Genomic DNA, 6,268 nt, shown 5'->3' with positions numbered 1-6,268 from the left:
ATTTATTGAGTGCTTACTGTGGGCAGAGCACTGAACTAACACTTGGGGGAATACAGTGTAGCATAGTTGGTAGACCCATTCCCTGCCCTCAGTGAGCTTACAGTCTGAAGGGGAAGGCAGACATTAATATAAATAAATTACATATGTACATAAGTGTTGTGGGATTGAAGGAGGGGTGAATAAAGGGTGCAAATCAAAGTACTAGGATGACACAGAAGGGAGTGGGAAAGAGGAAATGAGAAATGACGGCTTAGTCAGGGAAGGCCTCTTGGAGGAGATGAGCTTTTTAATAAGGCTTTGAAGGTGGGGAGAGTGATATCTGTCGGATATGAAGGGGGCAGGGAGTTCCAGGACACAGGCAAGCGGTCGGTGGTGAGATAGATGAGATAGAGGTATAGTGAGTAGATTGGCATTAGAGGAGTGAAATGTGCAGGCTGGGTTGTCATAGGAAATCGAGGAGGTAAGGTTGGGGAGTTGGGGGACGCAGGGTGAGACGCAGGGTGATTGAGTGCTCTAAAGCCTACGGTAAGGAGTTTCTGTTTGATGCAAAGATGGATGGGCAACCACTGGAGGTTCTTGAGTGGGGAAACATGGGCCAAACAGTTGCATAGAAAAATAATCTGGGCAGCAGAGTGAAGTGTGGACTGAAGTGGGGAGAGACAGGAGGCTGATCCAGTATCCAGGCTAGATAGGATGAGTGCTTGGGTTAGCATGGTACCAGTTTGGATGGAGAGGAAAGGGTGGTTTTTAGTGATGTTGTGAAGGTTGAACCGACAAGATTTGGAGACCTTGAATATGAGGGTTGAATGAGAGAGGGGAGTCAAAGAAAACGCCAAGGTCATGGGCTCGGGAGGCAGGGAGCATGGTGGTGCTGCCTACAGGGAAAGGCAGGGAGCGGGCAGGTTTTGAGTGGGAATATGAGGAGTTCTGTTTCGGACATGTTAAGTTCTGTTTGAGACATGTTAGTAACCCTAGTTACTAGAAGGATGCCATATAAAGTAGCTACCACCAATGATACCTTCCTGCTGCCAAATGATACTCATTAAAGTATGGAAGACAAATATTCATCATTTTATTGAAATATAGAACAGTTCTGATCAAATCAAAGAGGAAATACTCAAAGGACTCCTGAGGTCTTGTTTTCTTGTGACAGATTGTGTGCCTGCATTCAGCCCACCGTAGGTAAAAGCTATTCTCCCACTAAGCCACTGAATACAGCTAATATGGATAAGGCAACTGAGGAGACTGAGTTAAACATCTGCATTATAAAAAGTAAATTGTAAAACACAAATTCAAGAGGAGAATTTATGAAATGCTTTCTAAACCCCACTGCTATTAGGGACTGTTACTCCCACTATTAAAGACCAAAAAAGGCACAGAATAGACTCCTCAGTGCCCAGTGAGAAAATTAGTAAAATGATTGTATTTTATTAAAGCCATTCTGGTCTGTTTTATGCCTTACATTTAATAACTTGGTTCCTCTTTCCCTCTAGAAAAACATGGGTGTCTTTTGTTCAACTGTCATAGGGTCATTAATCATCCTGAATATCCACTGTCATGGTATTTAATAATAAATGTTGGAAAGACTAGAGGCCAAGCGGAGAAAAGGTGGTATAGTGTGATAAATAATTTGTTGTGAAATTCAGTGATTTTTTTTTTTTGCTATGTAAAGCATTAGGTAACTTTTGAATTCATGTTATCAATGCAGTGTTTTAACACATCTGGGATGCATGTGTACAAATGTGATTCTTCTTCCATTTAATTCTACCTGCATGAATTTTCCAAGACTAACCTGTGTTCTGGGGTAGTTCCTGAAATTCTGCTGAATTTTTATTATTCCCATGGCAAGTGTGCCAGGGAGTGATAAGCCAGACCACCTCACATAACACTAATGTACAGAATTTTATACTTTGTCGCTGCCACCTCTCTGTAATTTATTTGACTGTCTTCCTCACTAAATTTTTGTATGGTATTTAAGTGCTTACTTGTGCAAGGCACTATAGTAGACGCTGGGGTAGATAAAAGCTAATCAGGTTGGACACAGTCCATGTCCCACATGGGGCTCACAGTCTTTGTCCCTGTTTTACAGACAAGGGAAATGCAGCACTGAGAAGTTAAGTGACTTGCCCAAGGATCCCTTGAGAGCAGGAATCCTGTTTACTAATTCTGTGGTGTTCTCCCAAGCGCTTAGTACAGGGCTCTGCTCAGAGTAGGCATCAGTAGTTTTCTAGGAAGTGCTTACTATGTGCCAAAAGTAATCAATCAATCAATCATATTTATTGAGCACTTAATGTGTGCAGAGCACTGTACTAAGCGCTTGGGAAGTACAAGTTGGCAACATATAGAGACAGTCCCTACCCAACAGTGGGCTCACAGTCTAGAAGGGGGAGACAGAGAACAAAACAAAACATATTAACAAAATAAAATTAATAGAATAGATATGTACAAGTAAAATAAATAAATAGAGTAATAAATATGTACAAACATATATACATATATACAGGTGCTGTCGGGAAGGGAAGGAGGTAAGACGGGATGGAGAGGGGGATGAGGGGGAGAGGAAGGAGGGGGCTCAGTCTGGGAAGGCCACCTGGAGGAGGTGAGCTCTCAGTAGGGCCTTGAAGGGAGGAAGAGAGCTAGCTTGGCGGATGTGGGGAGGGAGGGCATTCCAGGCCAGGGGGATGACGTGGGCTGGGGGTCGATGGCGGAACAGGTGAGAACGAGGCATGGTGAGGAGATTAGCGGCAGAGGAGCGGAGGGTGCGGGCTGGGCTGTAGAAGGAGAGAAGGGAGGTGAGGTAGGAGGGGGTGAGGTGATGGACAGCCTTGAAGCCCAGGGTGAGGAGTTTCTGCCTGATGCGCAGATTGATTGGTAGCCACTGGAGATTTTTGAGGAGGGGAGTAACATGCCCAGAGCGTTTCTGGACAAAGACAATCCGGGCAGCGGCATGAAGTATGGATTGAAGTGGGGAGAGACACGAGGATGGGAGATCAGAGAGGAGGCTGATGCAGTAGTCCAGATGGGATAGGATGAGAGCTTGAACGAGCAGGGTAGCGGTTTGGATGGAGAGGAAAGGGCGGATCTTGGCAATGTTGCAGCGCTGAGACTGGCAGGTTTTGGTGACGGCTTGGATGTGTACTACTGATTGTTTAATCGTTGGCTGAGGTTTAACTGCTACCACCTGGACACTCACATTTCCTGTCTCCCAGCCACTCTCCCGTAACTACCGACACATTTACACATCTGCGCATCAGGCAGAAACTCCTCACCCTCGGCTTCAAGGCTCTCCATCACCTCGCCCCATCCTACGTCACCTCCCATCTCTCCTTCTACAGTCCAGCCCGCACCCTCCGCTCCTCTGCCGCTAATCTCCTCACCGTGCCTCGTTCTCACCTGTCCCGCCGTCGACCCCCGGCCCACGTCATCCCCCTGGCCTGGAATGCCCTTCCTCCGCACATCTGCCAAGCTAGCTCTTTTCCTCCCTTCAAGGCCCTACTGAGAGCTCACCTCCTCCAGGAGGCCTTCCCAGACTGAGCCCCCTCCTTCCTCTCTCCCGCGTCCCCCTCTCCATCCCCACCGTCTTACCTCCTTCCCTTCCCCACAGCACCTGTATATATGTATATATGTTTGTACATATTTATTACTCTATTTTACTTGTACATATCTATTCTATTTATTTTATTTTGTTGATATGTTTGGTTTTGTTCTCTCTCCCCCTTCTAGACTGTGAGCCCACTGTTGGGTAGGGACTGTCTCTATATTTTGCCAACTTGTACTTCCCAAGTGCTTAGTACAGTGCTCTGCACACAGTAAGCGCTCAATAAATACGATTGATTGATTTACTAAAGGAGGCACAGATGATGATGGTATTTGTTAAGTGGCAGGCACTGTACTAAGCACTGGGATGGATACAATTCATTCATTCATTCAATCGTATTTATGGAGCACTTACTAAGTTCAGAGCACTGTACTAAGCACTTGGGAAGTACAAGTTGGCAACATATAGAGATGGTCCCTACCCAACAGCGGGCTCACAGTCTAGAAGGGGGAGACAGACAACAAAACAAAACATATTAACAAAATAAAATAAATAGAATAGTAAATATGTACAAGTAAAATAAATAGAGTAATAAATATGTACAAACATATATACAGGTGCTGTGGGGAGGGGAAGGAGGTAAGGCGGGGGGGATGGGCAGGGGGAAATCAAGTTGGACACAGTCCCTGTGGGGCTCACAGACTCAATTTCCATTTTACCTATGAGGTAACTGAGGCACAGAGAAGTGAAGTGACTTGCCCAGAGTCACACAGCAGACAAGTGGCAGAGTCAGGAATAGAACCCATGACCTTCTGACTCCCGGGCCTGTGTTCTATCCATGCTGCCACCTTTCTACTCACTTCCCCTGCCCCTCTTTAGAGTATTGAGTGGAGCTTGGAACTGATTGTTATTGATCTGCTTCTTTAGGCTTCTGAGCAAATCACTTCCTTTATGTGTATTGTGCGCTTACTGTGTGCAAAGCACTGTACTAAGCGCTTAGGAGAGTACAATATAAACTTAACCTCTCTGTGTTTTTAGTTTTCCGCTTCTTCCGAATGGAAGCGATAATCCACCCCCATCCAATCTTCAGTCCTGTTGTGAGGATAGATGAGATAATACATGGTGAGCACATAGGTATGCTGTGAAATAAGGTGCTCTATAAAAAGCAGTGAGGTGGGGTGGTGAGGGTTGCATAATTGCACTTCACTATAAGACAGAGTGCTAAGGTGACGCCTTTCATTTTGAATTAGTGGCTTTGTTATCTTTTTATTTTGTATGAAAGGGGTACATGGTAGAGAATGAGAATGACAACCTTGGTGTCATCCTTGACTCCGCTCTCTCATTCACCTCACACATCCAATCCATCACCAAAACCTGCCGGTCTCACCTCCACAACATCACCAAGATCCGCCCTTTCCATCCAAACGGCTACCTTGCTGGTTCAATCTCTCATCTTATCCCAACTGGATTACCCCATCAGCCTTCTTTCTGATCTCCCATCCTCCTATCTCTCCCCGCTTCAGTCTATACTTCACTCTGCTGCCCAGATTATCTTTGTACAGAAACGCTCTGGGCATGTCACTCCCCTCCTCAAAAATCTCCAGTGGTTGCCTATCAACCTGCAAATCAAGCAAACACTCCTCACTCAGCTTCAAAGCTCTCCATCACCTCGCCCCTTCCTACCTCTCCTCCCTTCTCTCCTCCAGCCCAGCCCACACACTCCGCTCCTCTGCCGCTGCTAACCGCCTCACTGGGCCTCGTTCTCGCCTGTCCCGCCGTCGACCGCTGGCCCACGTCCTACCTCTGGCCTGGAATGCCCTTCCTCCACACATCAAACTAGCTCTCTTCCCTCCCATTCAAAGCCCTACTGAGAGCTCACCTCCTCCAGAAGGCCTTCCCAGACTGAGCTCCCCCCTTTTTCCTCTCCTCCTCCTCCTCCCCTCCCCATTGCCCCCCTCGCCCTCCCCCCTCCCCCTCCCCACAGCATTTGTGTATATTTGTACATATTTATTACTCTATTTTATTAGTGATGTGTATATAGCTATAATTCTATTTATTCTGATGGTATTGACACCTGTCTACTTGTTTTGTTTTGTTGTCTGTCTCCCCCTTCTAGACTGTGAGCCCGTTGTTGGATAGGGACCATCTCTATATGTTGCCGATTTGTACTTCCCAAGCGCTTAGTACAGTGCTCTGTACACAGTAAGTGCTCAATAAATACAATTGAATGAATGAATGAATGAGGAAAGGAAGCAAAAATAAGAATTCTGCAATATTTTCCTCTCTAACCATGGTTATTGTATTCAGATGTACTGCCATACTGCTTCTCTCTACAGATATTATCTGTTGACCTATGATCTGAGCTCTATGTAGCAGCCAATTATTTGACCTGACAGATCCTTTTGAGCCTATATTTGTTAAGGACTTACAATGCCAAGCACTGTACTAAGCGCTGGAGTAGATACACTATAATCAGTTTAGACAGTCCCTGTCCCACCTGGAGCACACAGTCTAAGGAGAAGAGAGAACTTGTATTCAGTTCCCATTTTACAGATGAGGTAACCGAGGCACAAAGAAGTTGAGTGACTTGCCCAGCGTCACACAACAGGCAAGGGCCAGAGCTGCCAGACCTCCTGACTCCCAGGCCTGGGCTCTTTCTACTAGACCACGCTACTTTTCTGAGGAGACTTTGTTTTCGTCCCTGATATACATGTGGTCTGTTTTCATTAT

Source organism: Tachyglossus aculeatus, chromosome X4, assembly GCF_015852505.1.
Source record: "Tachyglossus aculeatus isolate mTacAcu1 chromosome X4, mTacAcu1.pri, whole genome shotgun sequence".
NCBI classification, from domain to species: domain Eukaryota; kingdom Metazoa; phylum Chordata; class Mammalia; order Monotremata; family Tachyglossidae; genus Tachyglossus; species Tachyglossus aculeatus.
Note: the sequence above shows the minus strand (reverse complement) of the source record.